The following is a 19,392-nucleotide window of genomic DNA, read 5'->3' as shown; positions in this document are numbered from 1 at the left end:
TTATCTCACACAGAAATAATTAATTTCACTTCTTGATTTCCTTTGAACACCTCACTATATTGGATATCAACTAGTTTTAAAAAGAGAAACTAATATGCAGTTATTTATCATCATCATCATCATCATCAATATACAGATCATCATATCTGGAGGCCTGCAGTGCAAAGGCAGAATTCACTGTTTCCACCAAGGCTCAAACACTGTAATTAGAATATATTCAGTTTCTACCAAGGATGGTACCATTTTTCGGACAAGGGATTATCCTACTGAGCGTGCTACTGAATGGTTACTCTTCTTTAAAAATGAAACTGAAATGGGAGTTCTGTGTAGCACCTAATACAAGGCTACATCACCATTAAACTTCCACAATGTTCTCCCCACATAAATAGTGAGAGCTAAATATTACTTGAAATTTCCAGGTTGCCAATTACACTGAACTCTCCATTAACACTTAGTGAATGAAGTATGACAATTCCAGAGCAAATGGCTAGTCTTCAGATGACAGTGGAAAGCTGAATCCTCACCACAGGGAAAAAAATGAGTGTTTTTTTATTAGAAGGCTGGAATACAGGCTTTAAAAACAAGCACACAGAATGTTAACAACAAGTATTGCAGTCTACCTTTTTAGGATGTGAAGTTTTCCATAGTTACAGATGTTGTGTTAGGGAGCATTCAGTCATGTGATATCCTGTTGCCCTTCCCCGCCCCCCCCCCCCAGTGTAGATGCCACTAACACCAGTGAGGTTGGTAAACATGTTGGTGCAAGCCCACACCACTTCCAGAATGCACTTTGCTCCTCCCCTCTGGACTGGGCTGCCCATATATACGTGTGGTGCAGTGTAACTGAAGGAATATAAATCTTAAAGGTATAAATACAATAATTACTGATCCTCTCACTGCACATCACAATTTGCACTCATACAATTACAAGTACTTTAAATTCCATTTCAGCAAACTTACTGGCCAACTTTTTCCAAAATCTTCCCTTGCTTAGTATTCAATGGTGTTTCCAACCTTAAGGCCAGTCTGTGTTCTGCCTCCAATGCTATTTTGTAGTGGTAGCCATAAAAAGCCTCAGGCTTCCATGGGTGCCATTTGTTTATTTAAAAATTTATCTCCCATGCTCTCAGGCAACTATATTTTACAGCATGACCTCTTGTTTCTTTTTCCTGTACTCACCAACATAATCTTTATAAAAAAGTATGTCCCATATACATTCTTTTATCAGTCTCAGATTCCCAACTATCAGCTTTCATCTTTTTAAATGATTCAGTGCTCTTTAATTTCAAGCCTGCTGCATACTCTGTCCCATTGGTCAAAGTTCTATTCCACAGTCCCAGAACAGCATCATTTTCATACAATGAACCCCATGGGCAAATGACGCTGATTTAGCATTATAATAATTGAAGGGTAAGGAAGTCACAGTTCCTTGCTTCTATTCATAGCATCGCCTGTTCATTAACAGTGAAAAGTTTATAATCCATCTAAGCATTCTTGCCATCTGCTACCTTTTAAAGCTTCTGATTTTTTAGAGCACACCTTAAAATGAATAAATAAAAACAGTCTGATTTCTTTGTTTTATAACCAAGCACATGGGTTCTTTATACTCGAGTTGTTCCATGATATGAGATAATTGATACAAATATTGTTGATTTATCAGGGAACTGCAACTGATTATTCTTTCTGCTTCAAATTCATATTCCACACATGCATTCTTTGTATGACTAATGTATCATAATATTAAAAATATTTCTATTGAATTACATATGTATAAGAATGATCTGATTGTCTTTAGAAGACCTATCATTCCACCACTACAGGCATGAAGGCCTATCAAGATTTACAAACTTAGTTTAAATTAATTTCTTCTCAAAATAATAGCTCCATCCACAGCTTTGATGCTGCTCTGCCCACTGCAAAGTGCTCTCCCGAGCTGTAGGAAATCCATACAGTTAAAAACAAACCCCCTCACCCATAGCACAGAATAGATACACTATGAAAATCATGGCATATCTTGGCCAATGGCTCCGTTGATGCAAGGGGGATGAACGGGAACTGGAGACCAACTGTGGCCAGCCCCATCCTCACCTTATCCATCGAACACCCCTGGCCAGGTCAGCACAGTATTTTGCACTGGCGGTCCTGGGTGAAAGACATTGCTTCTGGGTTGAGCACCACAGTATTGCGTGGCGCCCAGTCATCCAGGTAAGTACCTCCACTGGTGCATTTGCCCGTTGCACCTCTCTAGATGGTGCTGTAAATCTGCTTCAAGACCTGGTCACATATAAACATAGAATTGATGAGCTACAGAATTTTAATAGCTGTATCAAACACCTGCAGTTGAGTACATTCCTCAGCTTCATGGAGTTTATAGCTAAATTTGGATTTGTTTCACGGAATGATCATGCTCTCGCCCAGCCCAATTGTTTTGCATTATTTGACCTCTGTCCTTGTTAAATGAGGGCTCTAAACATCCCCAATTGGCTCTTGGCTGTGAGGCCTTTATGAGCTTCTTTGCGGATAAAGTCACGTCGCTCCGCCATGACCTTCCTGTCACCCTTGATACAATTAGCTAACTGGAGGCTCCGTGGCCATCTTCAGGTCCTTCCTTGGACCAGTTTTCCCTGCTCGCTGAGGCTGATGTTGACAGGGTCCTGGCTGCTGTTAGACCTACTACCTGTCCTCTGGATCCGTGCCCCTCGTGGCTGATTAAAACCTGCCGTGAGGAGTTACGGCCCCACCCGTTGAATATCATCAATTGCTCCCTTGAGCAAGGAGTGTTTCCTGGTGGGCTGAAGGAGGCAGTGGTCCGCCCACTCTTGAAAAGACCATCATTAGATCCTGGAGACCTGGCCAATTACAGCCCCGTTTTTTAATCTTTCATTTCTGGGGAAGGTAATTGCGAGAGTGGTGTTGGAGCAGCTTCAGGGCTTCCTGGAGGACACATCGGCCCTCAATCCCTTCCAGTCTGGCTTCCGTGCTGGGCATGGGATGGAGACCGTCCTTGATGCTGTCACAGATACACTTCGTGCTCAGCTTGACCGAGGCGGATTGGCGCTGCTGGTGCTCTTGGATCTTACCACAGTGTTTGATGTGGTCGATCACAATCTTTTGACCCACCGCCTGGCTGCTGCTGGGGTGCGGGGCACTGCCCTTCAGTGGCTTGCCTCGTTTCTCCAGGAGCGAAGTCAGCAAGAGTGGTGCGGGGACCAGGCCTCCCAGCAGTGCCCACTTACTTGTGGTATGCCTCAGGGAGCTTTGTTGTCCCCGCTGTTATTTAACATCTATATGCAACCCCTTGCTCGGCTGGTGTGGAGCTTTGGGCTGATCTGTCATCAATAAGCTGATGTCACTCAGCTCATTCTGTTGATGGAGGCGGGGACAGCCACCGCCCCTGCGGCTCTACAGCATTGTCTGGAGGCAGTTGCTGGTTGGTTGAAGCAGAGCAGGTTAAAACTTAATCCAACGAAGACAGAGGTCCTTTGGCTGGGCTGTGAAGGGGGGGCGGGGGTTTTCAGCCGCCAGTGCTGGAGGGGGTCTCTTTGACATCGACCCCTTCCGTTTACAACCTGGGCATCCACCTGGATTCATCTCTTTCCATGGAGACCCAGGTGGCACAAATAACCCGGGTTGCTTTCTTCCATCTCCACCAAGCCTGGCGACTGGCCCCCTATCTCTCCCAGACCAACCTGGCCACAGTGATCCATGTAACAGTCATCTCCAGGCTGGATTATTGTAATTCGCTCTACGCGGGCCTTCCCTTGCGGCTGATCCGAAAACTGAAGCTGGTCCAAAATGCGGCAGCTCGTCTTCTCACGGGGGTCTCAGTCAGATACCATATCACCCCCGTGTTGTGCCGCCTGCATTGGCTCCCAGCAGAATTCCGGATCGTCTTCAATGTGTTGGTTTTGACCTTTAGGCCCTTTACGGCCAGGGGCCCTCATATCTATGGGACCGTCTCACCCCATATGTCGCGAGTCGCGTCCTCCGATCAGCGGAGGCGAATCTGTTGGTGGTCCCCGGCCCCTCTATGATGCGGCTGGCCTCCACGCAGGCCAGGGCATTTACTGCCCTGGCCCCTGCCTGGTGGAACGCTCTTCCTCCAGCAGTTAGGGCCCTGTGGGACCTCGGAGAGTTCCGCAGGGCCTGCAAAACTGTGTTGTTCCACTGGGCTTTTGGGGGGGCCGGCCGCTGAGCCCGTCCCTCTTTTGTTGCCCGCGCACTGGCTATATATCTGACCATCTGCCTACCCCCTCCCGCCCAGGGTTTGTCCACTGGGGTTTGATCCCAGACGCCTTTTATTATCATTCATTTTTTGTAGGTTACTGCTGCTATAGTTTTAATAGTTTTAAGGTTTTGTATTGTTTTAATTGGGGCTATTCGATTTGTTTTATTGTCTTGTTATTTGCTGTTGTACACCGCCCTGAGCCCTTTGGGGGTAGGGCAGTTTATCAAATTGAATAAATAAATAAATAAATAAATAAATAAATAAATAAATAAAAATATGCCTTTAATAACTTCATTTTTCAGAAAGTTTACCCATCTTAGATCCTTTCTCAGATTATCTAAACAATAGGTAATACTTTGAAATTCATGGACAAAGCATATCTTTATAGTTTAAATAATCCCAACATATTGTTTAATGTGACTTATTTTGTTTACAGTAGATATGCTATGATATGTTTCATAATACACTAGTAAATAGTTTAGTATTTTCAACGCTATAATGTTCAACACAAAGAATATAGCCTTATTATGACTAAAGACACTACTAATGTTCAAAGTTCTTTACTATGAAATCAGTTTTCTTCTTTTCCCTATATTTCAGATGGCAAAACCAAAACTACAAATGTTATGTCAGCATAGAATGCAGAAATTTGCAGTTCTCTATAGTATTGGGTGTTTGCAGAAAACTAAGGCCTTTATGTTTTTAAACTTCACAAACATGCCCAGCAATACAACTTTATGTAAACAGTTATAAATTATATGTTTTACTTTATAGCAGTAAACCTATTTCAATTCCTTCTTTTCCAACTTTTCCCTTATCAAGTCTCTCAAGGATTAAAATGCTGATATTATCCTTTAAAGTCCTGAAAATATAGGCCCCAAGCAACTGAACCCATGTTGTTAGAATATTAATATTTAGATAGTATTTATTTAATACTCATCTTGAATAACATGCTGGGCACTAACTGCTCACTAGTGTAGGACTTATATTTACTTTTACATTATAATGTTGTTAATATTTGATTTGGGTATTCATTTTCCTTGTGGTCATTCCTTTCTGAGCGTAAAGAAACCCTGATATGTCACAAAATCAAAGTTACAAGAATATTGTAAGCAACATTCTACATTCCAACATTTGGTCAGGAACTCAACATCCATCAATATCTCCGACATTATTTTACAGTGTCTTGCACGACTGGATACCTGACAACAAAGTATCTATTACATGTCTGAAGCTTCGCCCTCATTTGTGTTTTTTGTATTTTTAATATTTTTGGTTTTGGTCTGTAGGGGGTGTAGTTTTTAGGATAGCAGAACCAGAATTTCAGGGATTTGTTAGGAGACTCTCCTGATGATACCACCCAAGTTTGGTGAGGTGTGGTTCAGGGGGTCCAAAGTTATGGACTCCTATAGGGGGTGCCCCCACCCCCCATTGTTTCCAAAGGGAGCTAATAGAAGATGGGGGCTACACCTTTGAGGGTCCATAACTTTGGATCCCCAGAACCAAACTTCACCAAACCTGGATGGTATCATCAGGAGAGTCTCCTAAAGATACCCTGAAAGTTTGGTACTGCTATCCTAAAAACTGCGCCCCGTGGTAACCACCAGACTGGATTATTGTAATGTATGCCCTCTTTGGAGATGGTCTGATAGCTTGAGCTGGTGCAGAATAGGGCAGCTCATCTGCTGGACAAAGAACTTCACCAGGATCACAACCCTTCTATTCTGAGGAGTCTGCACTGGCTTCCAAAGCACTGTTGGACTTAATTCAAAGTGGTGGTGCAAACCTATAAAGCCCTATATGGCTTCAAGCCTGGGTCCCTGAGAGAGCATATCACCCATATATTCCTGCCCTGGGTGCTGAGATAGGAGGGGGAGGCCCACCTGGCTGTCCTGCCCTCTTTAGAAGTGAGTGGGGTGGGGTCTTCGAGGGTCTTCTCTACTGTGGCCCCTACACTGTACACTGCCCTATCTCCAGAGGGCTGCCAGGCACCTACATGCTTGGAGTTTCGGACAGTCCTATTCACCTGGGAATTTGTCTGTAGACCTCTCCCTTTTTGTGGGGTGAGATTCTAGATTGTTTTAGGGTTTTTAGAATGGGGTTTTATTGTGTTTTCATCATGCTGGACTTTGTATGGTTTTTATCAGAACTCATCCTGAAACTGTGGTAAAAGGTGAAGAATAAATGCAAATAAATGAATAAAAATATTGCAATCAATCTTATCTACTCTAATAGCAGGAGAGGCAGAGGTTTTTCATATCACCTACTATTTGATACTTTTAACTGGAGATGCTGGGAATTGAACATGGAATCTTCTGCAGGTGAATATATAATCTCTAGCTGTACAGCTGCCAGTTTTGATGCTTCATTGAAGGATCTACTCTAAGTTTGCATATGCAAATGGAAAAAATGAAATGCACACTGAGAGGGGCAGCAGGATAGCAAGGCAAAGTCCCTCAGAGATGGAGAAACGTTTGTTTAGTACATGCAGGTTCAGAGATCCATGTTCCCCCTCTTGTCATATAATTGTGATACATTCCTGCTTCCTGTCATGTAGTTGCAAATCAGTGGTATCCATTCTGCTGCATGGAATTAAAGAATAGTCTTGGATCTGGAAAGTTTGAAGATCACTGATTATACTATAGTATTTCCTATCTTTTCCAGATCTATCACTGTAGTTTCTAGGTCTAGATCAAACAATCATCATTTCCATCTCTTCGATTTCCACAATGTGGAAGCCACTGGATATGAAATATCCATTTCTAAGATGGTAGCTGTTTTCTGGCTTATGCTGGGATGGCCCAATCCAAAACTTGAGGTGGCTGGGGATGGCATACTGTCACCCATCCCCACCACCTCCAGAGAACTTTCAGGCAGCGCGAGAATTATATGGTCACATGAAAGTCCTCCATTGCTTGAAACAGAGTTATGTCCCCCTGTTGGTAACTCCAAGGCAGCAGGTGCTGCATTCTCAGTAACAAAGTCTAGGTGGAAGCTGACTAATGTAGGCTCCACCTCCAGAAATGACTCTGGAAAGCCCAAGCTGTGCTGGCATTCTCTTGGACAACAAAACAGTTCTGAAAGCCAGCCTCCATTCTGGGATGGGTGCTGCCGAGATCCACGGCACTCGCCCGCCTCTCAGTTTGGACACTTCACCGGCACATTTGCCAAATGCACCAGTGGGGTGGGAAAATGTGCCACCGTAAGCTCATGCAGGTTCTATAGACCCATTTGCCCCCCTTTGGATTGGGTTTATAGAGTGTTTGGGTCTGAAAACTGTTATTCCTTTTAAGCAGCTCAATGATCTATGTTTTATGATGTTTTCTTTTTCAAGCTGCCTGGGACAAGTCTTCTGAAGAGTCAACACAAAAATGTTCTAAATAAATAAACAAACCCCTTAGGCTGTAACACCACTCCAAAGAAGTCTTGGTACTAGAAATGAGATACGAATGAAAAACCACTCTATAAACAGCCAACCACTCCACTCTTTCCATTTTTCAAATGCCAGAGATTTAATACACATCTTTGCCCCATATTATGCAACTAATGTCTTCTGAAGAAATGTTAATCATAGTTGCATCTATGACTGGATTCTGGATGTGGCTATTAATAAACCTTGATTGACAATAAAGCCATTACACTACTTACAAATCTAAAAACAAATTATTGACTTGCCTGTTAAAATATTTTATGCCAAGCTGTTATAGTGTCACAGTTATAAAGAGTATTTTTTCCTAGAAAAAATGTGGACAATGAGAGACGAGACAGTAATCCACTTAACCATAAATCTGGTTGTTAATCATAAAGTATGAAAGATTTCTAAACTAACTGGATGTGTTGATTATCAGCTTCATTGCCTTCAGCTTAAAGAAACTGTCAAATGTCACAACTACAAGCTTCTTTTTTCCATTGCATCTTAGCCTTGCAACATCTATTTCCTCTAATAACTATATCACTACTCTGTACTGCTTACAAGATTCATGAAACTGAGACTGATTAAATTGTCAATGATGACATCGGCACTTTGTCAGAAAAAGTCAGAAAATGATATGATGCCAGAAGACATAAAGAAAGAAATGCTTCCTCTTTTTTGTAATATCCATGTATATTTTGCTGCTGCCTTTGAATATATGTCAGAAAGTCCAATGGGATATTCACAATGGAATTTTTAACAGTCGAATGAGGTTTTTTGAATTGTTAGATTTTCAGCAGTTTGAGAACTGTCACAGTTCTATACTATTTAGATTAGTGCTACTGCAATGCCATATAAGTTTCTGCTGTTTTCCAAATATTTTATCACCCTGAGTTAACATAAATTACGTAGACATCTGCACAAACACAACATTCATAATGTTCACTTCCATACAATAATACTGTCAGTTTCCAAATACAGACGCTACCTAGAGATTCAGAATCTCTTTCCAGTTTCTCCCAATTGTTATCCACAATAAGCTGTACTGGCTGGGCTACAGGATTGATTATCTGGTAGATTTTAATTGCCCCATTCCTCTAAGGAAGTTTTCCCCCTGTGCTTTCAGCATTAGCTGAAAACTGTAAGTAAATTATAATGGAGTACTCTTTTTACCATATGCTTGTTGCCACAGAGCTAGACACATGGTTCCCAAAATACACTGGTTGACAGCTTTGGGGAAAACAAAGCGTGAGCGGTATAGCATTAAAACCATGTACTACCTGATATTTTTGGTTCTTTCACATGAAAATGATTTTGATTTCAACAAGTCCGCTTCTGGTTTATCATTAGAGTCACTCAAAGCCATGGATGTTCAATGTTTGAATTGGGGCCATGGTTTTATTCAAGAGAATCAAACCAAATCATGAACATTCACTCAAGCATCCCTAGCCATTACGATGATCACATGGGATTGGGCAAAGGAAATAATATTCAGTTTGTAGGCAAGAACTGCATTGCCAAATCTGTCCAGTACTTTTAAAATCAATATTTTATACCAATACTAATTTAAAAGGTTCACATACAATAGTGGTTCAAGTGAGCTTGCTAAGCTTCAACTGAAAATACTGAATGACTATTCAAAGAGTTGAAGTCCAAAACATCCTTTTTACTTATTTCCATTCACATGTCCTTGTATAAAAACAGTAATTTTAAAGGACCACCATTACATAAATTCTTAACTGTGACTTTATACCCCTTAGTAAAATAAACACAGGGTTTTTAAACTGAAATTATATACTGCACTGTGAAAATTGCTCTAAAACCAGAAAACGTGAAGCTTTGCAACAATATTGAGCAAATTCATATTTAATGCCTTAACGTTTCTGTTCTTCTGACAAATGTTTCTGGGCAACCTGACAGATAATACTGGCAGGGAAGAGCTTGTATGTTCATGGAGATCCACTCAGAATCAAGACTTAGGCCCTTTCTGCACGGACACTGAGCAGGAGTGCGTCGGCATAAACAATGCCGATGCACCCCCCAGACCGTTTGCACAGATGGTCCTGGTAGGGGTGCAGGGGAAGATGCTGCACCATCCCCAACTGGCTTACCTGCTGCTGCTGGCTCCCGTCGTGTTGTGGAGGTCAGGGGACACGCCCTCCTGGCCAGAGCGACGGCGCTGGAGACAGAGGCCAGGGGTGTTTGTCCCCTGGCCTCTACAATGCAGTGGGAGCCAGCAGGAGCAGGTAAGCCGGCTGGGGGAGGCGGGAGGGAAACGCTGCCTTCCAGCCGCTGCCTTTTGCACAGCAGCGGCTGGAAGGCGCCCCTTTTGAAAAACCTCACTCAGGGAGCGAGGTTCAAAAGGGGAGTTTCCGTGCCACTTGGGCAGCACGAGCACGGTGCTGCTGCGTTGCAGCAGTGCCTGCTATGTGAATGCCTCCCCAGGGATGCCGTTTTTGCCGTCCATGGGGTGCTCTATTCCGTTCATGCAGAAAGAGCCTTACATTGAATATAGCTCCTTTTCCATTTCCCATTCATAGGACAGCCTTTCTGATGTAATCATTTATTAAATGCTGCTCAGGACAAAGTGAAATGTTGAGACCACATTTCAGACTTCAGCTAAACTCTAAAGATGTGTTCCCATGCCAGATGATGGCTCCAACATGTCATACTTCATTCTTTTTTTTACCTTTGTGATTACATTCAGAGCTCATTTACTGGCTTTTATAGCAGTCAATATATGGACTCATATTAAGTCTTGTTGCCTTTCTCTCATGTTTATTTCAAATTTAGGTTACAAGACAGACCTTAACGTTGTTGTTGTTTTTTAAATTGCAGAATTACTAATGTATGGTCTCAGACAAGTACAAGAACTACTGCTCAGTAGAAAACTTTTCAAAGATAGATATGTTATTGAAAATATGTCCTCTGCACTGTGTACCTTTGAAGCTCTCAAATGTTGAATGCTTCCAGTATTTTAACTGCTTCAAAAGAAAAGAACATAGAAAAATGATTCTGCTTTCTTTGTGTTTTCAAATTCAGCCAGGGTTTTGGAACAATGCATACAGTTCCCCACCTCCCCAATTATTTTTGCAGAAAACAGTGCTTTCTGAAATAAAGTGATTGAGTGAAACAAAATGAATTATGACTGTCAGGATGTCCTTAAAATAATTTTATCCCACATTTTTAAAGTAGAAAAACTAATAGGTATGATTAACACTTTCAACTGTTAGAAAGGTGAAAATAATTTCATTTTCTGATAAACGTAAAAGGCTTATAAACCCACTTTAAAAGCTTTCATCTCTTCCTATATTCAGATAAAGAGTAATCCTGCTAGAAAGGCAAGTCTCCAGAATAATGATTAAAAAGTAAAGAGTATTCGGGGGGGGGGGGTATTTAAGATTGCAGCTCTGAACCCTTCCAATACATGTTAAACCTCAATATCAAAAGCAAAGTAACTGGATTCTAGTAAAAAAGAAGACAGAATACATTCATGTTGTTTCACCAAAATTCTGAACTGGACTATGGAATGCAGCATAGATCCTGCAATTTTGTCGAGGTATGTAAAGGAAGTTGTAACATACTACAGCTATGCACACAATAGAAGTTATAGCTCTGGATCTTTCCCACTTTTCCTCAACTTCCACTTTAGACTAACAAAAACCTAATATTAGGTTATGTGATCTTCATGGACCAAATGACAAAGGGAAGGAAAATGGGTAGAAAAACGTGGACACTCACTCACAACTCCACTGGCAGGTTTAGCATCCAACTTCTGTTGAGGATGCTGAAGGACAGAAATGATGAAGTGGCTAAGCATTGTCAGGGAAGCAAAACCTTTTTAGAACACCAGAGCTTGCAAATTAGCCAATCTTTCCCTCAGCTTGCATAGGATATGCACATTTTTTGAAACCCCCTCATGGTGGCTATGAAACTTTTTGAGGAGGGAAGCACAGACAAGCATTGCAGAAAAGGGGGAATTAAAAACATTCTGGAAATGTTCTATGTGATTTGTGCAGAAAGGGCCAAGGTTAACTAGTATGTTGGCTGCTCCTGCCCGCTTTTTCTCTCACTCAAGAGAGAGACAATGGCCCAGTGGCACAGTTGTCTGAGTCCCAGGATGGGCACTGCAGACTTGTGGACAATGTCTATGATGTTTCCTGTCCTCATGCCATCAATCATCTGTGTAACAGGTACATATTTCAAGGACTAGAATGTGTGCTGGGCTTTTAAGTCCTGGTGTGTCACATATCTGATTGGCAGTAGAGAGATCAGTAAGTGCAGCCATGGAAAGCACCTCCTGTCCCCCCAAAAGTTTGTGCTGTATTGAGAAAAACATTGAGCCAGCCTGTCAGCCCTGCCTGCAATACTGTCTGCCAGCCAGAGAAGCCTGCATTGGCCACTGGAAGAACTATAAGTTTAACCAGATGAGCTTTGGCCTGCAGCTTCTGAAATCCACCCTATTGGGAAGTTCAGGTTGTAACTGAAAACTACAGGAAGTACACATTTTTTAAAAATGTCACCACACCTTTATTTTTTGCGATACAATAATTAATCCAGTCACTGGCATGTAAAACGAATTACACATATAAAAATGTAATAATAAAATGTTATTGTATAAGCAATTTCATTTTATATTATCATATCTATTTTCTATATTGTTGGCAATAATGTTTTAAATTACAAATAGGTACTGCTGGAATGATTGCCTTACTCTCTCAATAAAATTATACGTTTAATATAAGACTTACTAAGGTAATAAAAGTGCTAATTAAAACAATAATACTTTCCGTTACAGAATTATCATGCAGAAAATTAGAAACAAGGCAGTTAGGCTAATAGGAAGATATAAGAAATTGTTAATTACTACTGTGGTAGGATCTGATAATCAAGATCATAAAAATGAAAATGGGCTGCTGTGAAAAGATATCACTTAAAATAGAGTAATGGAGTGAATAAATTAAGAAACATTAATTCTGAGCACCCTCTTGGATGCACACCTTAACATGGTGAGAGGTTTGTGCTTGTCAGCAAAGCTGAGAACAGTAACGTTAGGAGTTTAGACTTGTCAACAGGCTAATCTCCCAGCAGAGTCATCCACGGCAGGATAGTCATAGCTGAAACACCAGTATTACATGCTCCTACCACCTCCAGGAATCAATGGTCGCATTAGCAAAAGAGAACAGACAGTTCCAATGGTGGTGAGGGCAAAGGAATCCTTGGAGGGTAGAGACTAGGTACTAGCACTAATGGAAGGTGACACTTCTGTAGGATCTATCAGAGTCAACATCAGTGTCACTGACCTAACCCTGGTTGGTAATGTGCAGAAAAAGGCAACGGTGAGCCATTTCCAATCCTCTCATACCTTAGAAACCCTATGATGAGACAATCCAAAATTTAAAAAATGATACAGTGTTAAAGACAAAACCTGCAGGTCAGGTGGCACTCAATTAGCTACTGGAAAAGAGTAGAGGACAAGTACAAATAACGCTATTCTTAATACCGTATATACCGGCGTATAAGACGACTGGGTGTATAAGACGATCCCCCCCCCCCACTTTTCCAGTTAAAATATAGAGTTTGGGATATACTCGCCATATAAGAGTACCCGGCGTATAAGACGACCCCACACTTTACAGATGATTTCCCAGGGTTCAAAAGTAGTCTTATACGCCAGTATATACAGTAATAGAATTGGATTAAAGATGAAAAGACGTTCAACTGTTGATGTGAATGGATGTAAAAGAAAAGTCCAAGCTGCTTAATGTATATGATGGCAACATGGAGCATGAGAAATGGAATGTTTAATACTGCAATCTTGGAGTGACTGAACTAAAGTGGACTGGATTAAGACATTTTTCAGTTGAAAAATTATTAACTGTTTACTTAGGATATGACAAACAAAAGAAATGAAGGTGCTCTAACACTGAAGTCAGATATAGCACAAGTGATCAGGGGGTATAATGCAAAGTCTGACAAGACAATATCAATGAGACTTCATAGAAAGTCTATCAACATAATCATCATTCAAGTTCACACCCCAACTACAGATGTTGAAGAGGAGAAATGGAAACTTTTTATGAAAGTATCCAAGAAGAAACCGATGATGCACCTAAACAAGATGTGCTGATAATTACAGGTGATTGGGATGCAAAAGAAAGGAACAAAGTAGAACCAAGCATTGGAAAATTTGGGCTAGCAGAACAAAATAAAGCAGGAGAACAACTCATAAAATTATATGAAGACAACAATTTGTTTATTGCAAACACATGTGTGATGAACAGCTGCATTCTAACGAATTACCCTGCTCATAGAACCCCTTGATAGACAGGGGCTGTTTTCACATGGTCAAAACATTCTGGGGTGAGCATGGAAAATATCCCTGTGCAGCTGGAAATTCCGCATGGCTCCTGAAGCTGCACAGGGTCTGCTCCAGTGTCCCACCATGATATTTACCTTAGCCCGGGATTTTAAAAAATCGCTATTGTGGAGGTTCTTTGCTGCTTGTGCCTGTGCCATTCCAAAACCAATCAGGGGCAGGACCGGTTTATTTTTTCTGCACAGCCGGCTGATTTCCTCGCCTGACGTTCATTCAAGCTGCCACTCAAAAGCAACAGCCAATTAGAACAATCACTTGGTCTATTTTCCTCAGTACAAGCTTTATTTTAAATTAATTAGCAGACCTATTCATTAATTTTCTCCCTCTAACAGCAAAACCTCATTTTAAACCATTAAAAACACAGATCAGTTTCTTACATTCCCACAGCACATACACAAAAACACTAATTGGGGGCAGACCAAGTGTATTGTTCTCACCCAGTCAGCTGATCTCCCTGCCTGACGTCCATTCAAGCTGCCACTCAAAAGCAACAGCCAATCAGAACAATCACACAGTCTATTTTCCTCAGTACAAGTTTTATTTTAAATCAAATAGTGACCTATTCACTAGTTTTCTTCCTCTGACAGAAAAATCTTATTTTAAACTATTAAAAACACAGATTAATATCTTCCATTCCCACAGCACATACACAGAAACACCAATCAGGGCCAGACCAAGTATATTGTTCCCGCCCAGTCAGCTGATCTCCCCGCTTGATGTTCATTCAAGCTGCCGCTCAAAAGCAACAACCAATCATACCGTGGGACACTGGGCATGCTCAGAAATGCTTCTGAAGCAAATACAGAAGTTTGGGTCATGCAGAGCAAAGTGGAGCATTACTAACTCTGCTCCCAGGCAGATGTGTGGAACTGTGCATATGAAAAAAAAGGGAAAAAATAGCCCAGATATATTTGACCCCAGCTCAACCCCGGTGTAATTGTGCCGTGCAAAAACAGCCAGGGAGTTTGAATTATGAGAGGCAGTTGGATCTCTACCAGTTAAAAACTGACAATTCACAGGAAGAGAGAAGTTAACAAACAGAGGTTGGAACCAGTTATGTTGTAAGCTGTCTGGTGGAGGAATAAAAAGGAACACATTTTGGGTTTTTGCAGCAAGACAGGATCCATAACCAGGGAAAATATACAGGGAAAATAGATCAAAGATTCATAAAGTGCTTCCTATGAGCTTAATAGGAAATATCTCTTGTGAATCAAGTCATCCCAGTTTGAGGAAGAAACTGGGGTAGTGCTATAAGTTTCCTAACTCCTACAACTAAAGAACCACTGTGAAAAGAAAGATGCTTAAGTTTATGAAGCAAACCAGTGACTGCCAAGAAAAAGCACCCTCAGTAGAAAAAAAAGATTAAATACTTCTGTGTGTTGATATTTACTTGAACTTCACCATCTCAAACTTCTCAGTTCTTTTATTCTGTTACAATCTACATTTCCTGTTAAGAACAATTACTAACCTGACTTTTAAGTTCCAAAAAAGATAGATAAAACTATTTTAAGTTGTACTGTAAAAAGCATCTCAAGTTCCAAATCTTTCTGACCATCTTATTATTCAAAATAACCATCTCTGACATAATGTGTTTTGAGCAATAAAACAGATGATTGCATATACAGATATTGCCAGATGGCCAATATAGATATCAAATAGATTACACAATCAGAAGATGAAGAAGCTCTATTTTCTCTGTTAGAACAAGATCAGGAGCTGACTGTGATATACAGACTGTAAACAGTTAATATAGAAAATTAGAATAAAGTTGAAGAAAAACACCAAAACATTTATAGGGTCAAAACACAATCTAAACAACATTCCAGAAGAGTTTAAAGAGCATGTAAAGAATGGATTTGCACTGCTAAGTTCAAGTATTTGGGATCTAGAAACCAGAGATATTATCAAGTTGAAACCATAGATATTTGGTGGAATAAGAAGAGTTTGGATTTATATCGCCCCTTTCTCTCTTGTAAGAAGACTCAAAGGGGCTCACAATCTCCTTTCCCTCCCCCCAACAAACACCCTGTGAGGTGGGTGGGCTGAGAGAGCTCTGAAAAACTGTGACTAGCCCAAGGTCACCCAGCTGGCATGTGTTGGAATGCACATGCTAATCTGGTTCATCAGATAAGCCTCTCCAGCTCAAGTGGCAGAGCGGGGAATCAAACCTGATTCTCCAGATTAGAGTGCACCTGCTCTGCACCATGCTGGCTCTCACCAGAGATATTATCAACAAAAAAATCCCCCAAGAAACATGGTCTGGACTTTCCTACACCACCAATTGAAGTCCAGGAGGGTGGATAGGTAGGAGAAAGAAGACACAACCAACCAACTGCATGGTGCCCTCAGGGCAGAACCATTAGAGGCCAGGCTGGTGCTCAGGAAGCCTGCTGCCTTAGGCAGGTGGGGGTCACAGAGCCCACAGGACATTAGTGGCTTGGATCACTGATTTGCCCACCCATGATTCTGTTTTACCAGCGTTATTTTTTGTTTGCGATTGTTTGTCTGTTTGACTTTGTCTGCATCCTGTTACAGTTGGTGCATTTGGCATTAGAATGGATCCTGAATGCCAGCCTTCCCATTGTTGGGGGCCAAAATAAGGGACCTTAGGGTGTGTTTGGCCACTCAGCTGCATGCCCAGGTGGAAGTAATCAACTGGTATACCCCTACAGATGGTAAGGGGACCATGGAGAGGCTGGCACCTGCTTGGCTCCCATTTGGTTGCTATTCCACAGGTTTTCTCCTACAGGAAAGCTAGGGAGAGGGATTCATTGGGTGGCAGGCAGGTCACCCAATGCCAAGAACTGTTCTTATGCAGTGCCTCTGTTCCTTCACCTATAATTAATAAACAATCTGTGGCCAGCAATAGTTTACCAAAGAGCACTCGTTCATGTGTTCTTCTGCCCTCCATGCTTCACCCACATATTCCCTCCTTGGACCTGCAAAGGAAAAATCCCAATGGATGACTGACTGATGTGACTCTTAAAATAGCTATGACGGACAAGAGGCAAAAAAAGGTGACAGAAACAGAAGTCTTCAGTGCAGCATTCCAGCAACTGGCACATTGTAAAGAAATGGAAGAGAACAACAAAAAGGGAAGAAAAGAAATCTGTTCCACAAGATCCACTAAATCAATCGGAAATTTAAAATCAACATGGAAAGTCATTAACTGAACAGAACAAAATAAAAATGGGAACAATACATTCAAAAAATAAACAGAAGAGATTAAGGGACAAACTGATTCCTTCCAAGAAGAATCTTTTGAAGAAGAAATGAAATGAAAGCAATTGAGAGAAACAAATCACTAGGAAGAAATGGGATATCAAGAGAGTTATTTCAAGTCACAGAAATGAAGTCCATCAAAATCTTAATAAGAATATGACAATAAACATGGAAAATAAGAAAAAAAAGCAGACTGGAAGCACTCAACCTGCATTCCAATTTCTAAAGAAGGAGATGTCAACTATTGGACCATCGCTTTAATTTCTCATGCAAGTAAAGTGATGCTCAAATTCTTACAACAAAGACTGTTACCATATATGGAATGAGAAATGGTGGATTCAGAAAATGAAAAGGCACTAAAGATCATATTGCAAATCTATTTTGATTACTGGAGCATATACGAGAATGTCAGAAGCAAATCAGCTTGTGTTTCACAGAGGGCAGCAAAGATTTTGACTGTGGACCATGAAAAGCTGTGGATGATTTTAAAATAAATGGGGATGCCACATTATTTGATTTTTTAAAAGAGCAATCTATACTCTGGACAAGAGGCTATTGTTAGGACAGAATATGGACAAACAGATTTTTTTTAAAAAAATATTTGATTTAATATCCAATCTGCCCTGGCCAAAGTTGGGTTCATTTCCAATTGGCAAAAATGTCAGACAAAAGTGTATTTCATCTCTCTATTTCTTCAATCTATATGCAGAACATTTCATAAGGAAAACTGGATCAGATTTAGATGAAGATAGAGTGAAAATGCGGGGAAGAACATTAACAACTTGATATATGCAGATGACATATTACTGACAGAAAAATGACTACTACCAGAGATTAAAGCAGAAAGTTCCAAAGCAGATTGCACCTGAAAATCAAGAAAACTTAAAAAAATTACTACTGGGAAATTATGCAACTTTAAGGCTGATGATGATGGATTTTCTATTCTTTAATTCAATCAACAAACAAAATTGAGAGTGCAATCAAAAAGTCAGAAGGAGACTGAAACTGAAAAGGGAGAAGAAAGAAAAATCCTGAGGTTAATGAGGCGCTCTCGTGAAGCAGGTTCTTTCTCCATTGTGGCAAAGGCCCCTTCCGCACATGCAAAATAATGCATTTTCAAACCACTTTCACAACTGTTTGCAAGTGGATTTTGCCATTCCGTACAGCTTCAAAGAGCATTGAAAGCAGTTTGAAAGTGCATTATTCTGCATGTGCGGGATGAGCCAAAGAGAGAACTGAAGACGAGTGCTCTCTCTGCCTCCACTTAGGCTGAAGATGGGTGGGAGGGGAGCACTCCAAGCATTCTGAACCTTCTAGAAATATAGTGGTTAGAGAATCAGACTAGGATCTCCTATCATACAGATCATAATATGCACATAGACAATTCCCATGCCCAATACTCTTTTCATTTTCAAAACAGCTTGATTGTGGAAATCTAAGCCATCATGGAAAGTATGCATACGTATGTATATACAGTGGTACCTCGGTTATAGTTGACTTCGGTTTTCATCGGTTTCAGTTTTTGTCGACTTTTTCTGGGCAAAATTTGTCTCAGATTTCGTCGATAGCCTCGGTTTTCGTCCTCAAACCCAGAAAAAGCCCACGAAAACCAAAACTTACAAAAAGTTCATGACAACCAAAACCGGCTGGGGTATGAGGAAGCCCAGCCGGGAGGAAGAGGGAGCTCCTTATTTGGGCAGTGACATCAGGGGGAGTCACTGCCCAAATAAGGAGCTCCCTCTGCCTCCCGGCTGGGCTTCCTCAAACCCCAGCCAGCCAAGAGGCAGAGGGAGCTTCTTATTTGGAAAGTGACTCCCGCTGATGTCACTGCCCAAATAAGGAGCTCCCTCTACCTCCCGGCTGGGGTTTGAGGAAGTCAATTAATCAATTCCAGGCACTTTTTGGAGAGCCTCGAATGGATTAATTGGATTTACATTGATTCGTATGGGAAATGGTGCCTTGGTTTTCGTCGATTTCGGTTTCCGTCGATTCCTTTTGGACGAATTATCAACAAAAACCGAGGTACCACTGTATTATACTATACACATATCAGGGGATGATAGTATGGGAACTACTGTTCTACCAAAGTACAGGAAAACTTTAATATGTCTCTTAAACCAACACAGTGTTTCAGATGTCCTAATCTCTTTT

At 41.1% G+C, this 19,392-nt stretch overlaps 1 protein-coding gene across 2 annotated transcripts in view; it reads right to left on the bottom strand.

Moving 5' to 3' along the window:
• The window catches only part of SPOCK3 (SPARC (osteonectin), cwcv and kazal like domains proteoglycan 3), a 200,007-nt gene that overhangs the window by 42,958 nt on the left and 137,657 nt on the right, over positions 1-19,392 (bottom strand). The window lies entirely within an intron of this gene.

The sequence above is a fragment of the Sphaerodactylus townsendi genome, linkage group LG10, assembly GCF_021028975.2.
Source record: "Sphaerodactylus townsendi isolate TG3544 linkage group LG10, MPM_Stown_v2.3, whole genome shotgun sequence".
NCBI classification, from domain to species: domain Eukaryota; kingdom Metazoa; phylum Chordata; class Lepidosauria; order Squamata; family Sphaerodactylidae; genus Sphaerodactylus; species Sphaerodactylus townsendi.
Note: the sequence above shows the minus strand (reverse complement) of the source record. Positions and strands in the feature narration are given on the sequence as shown.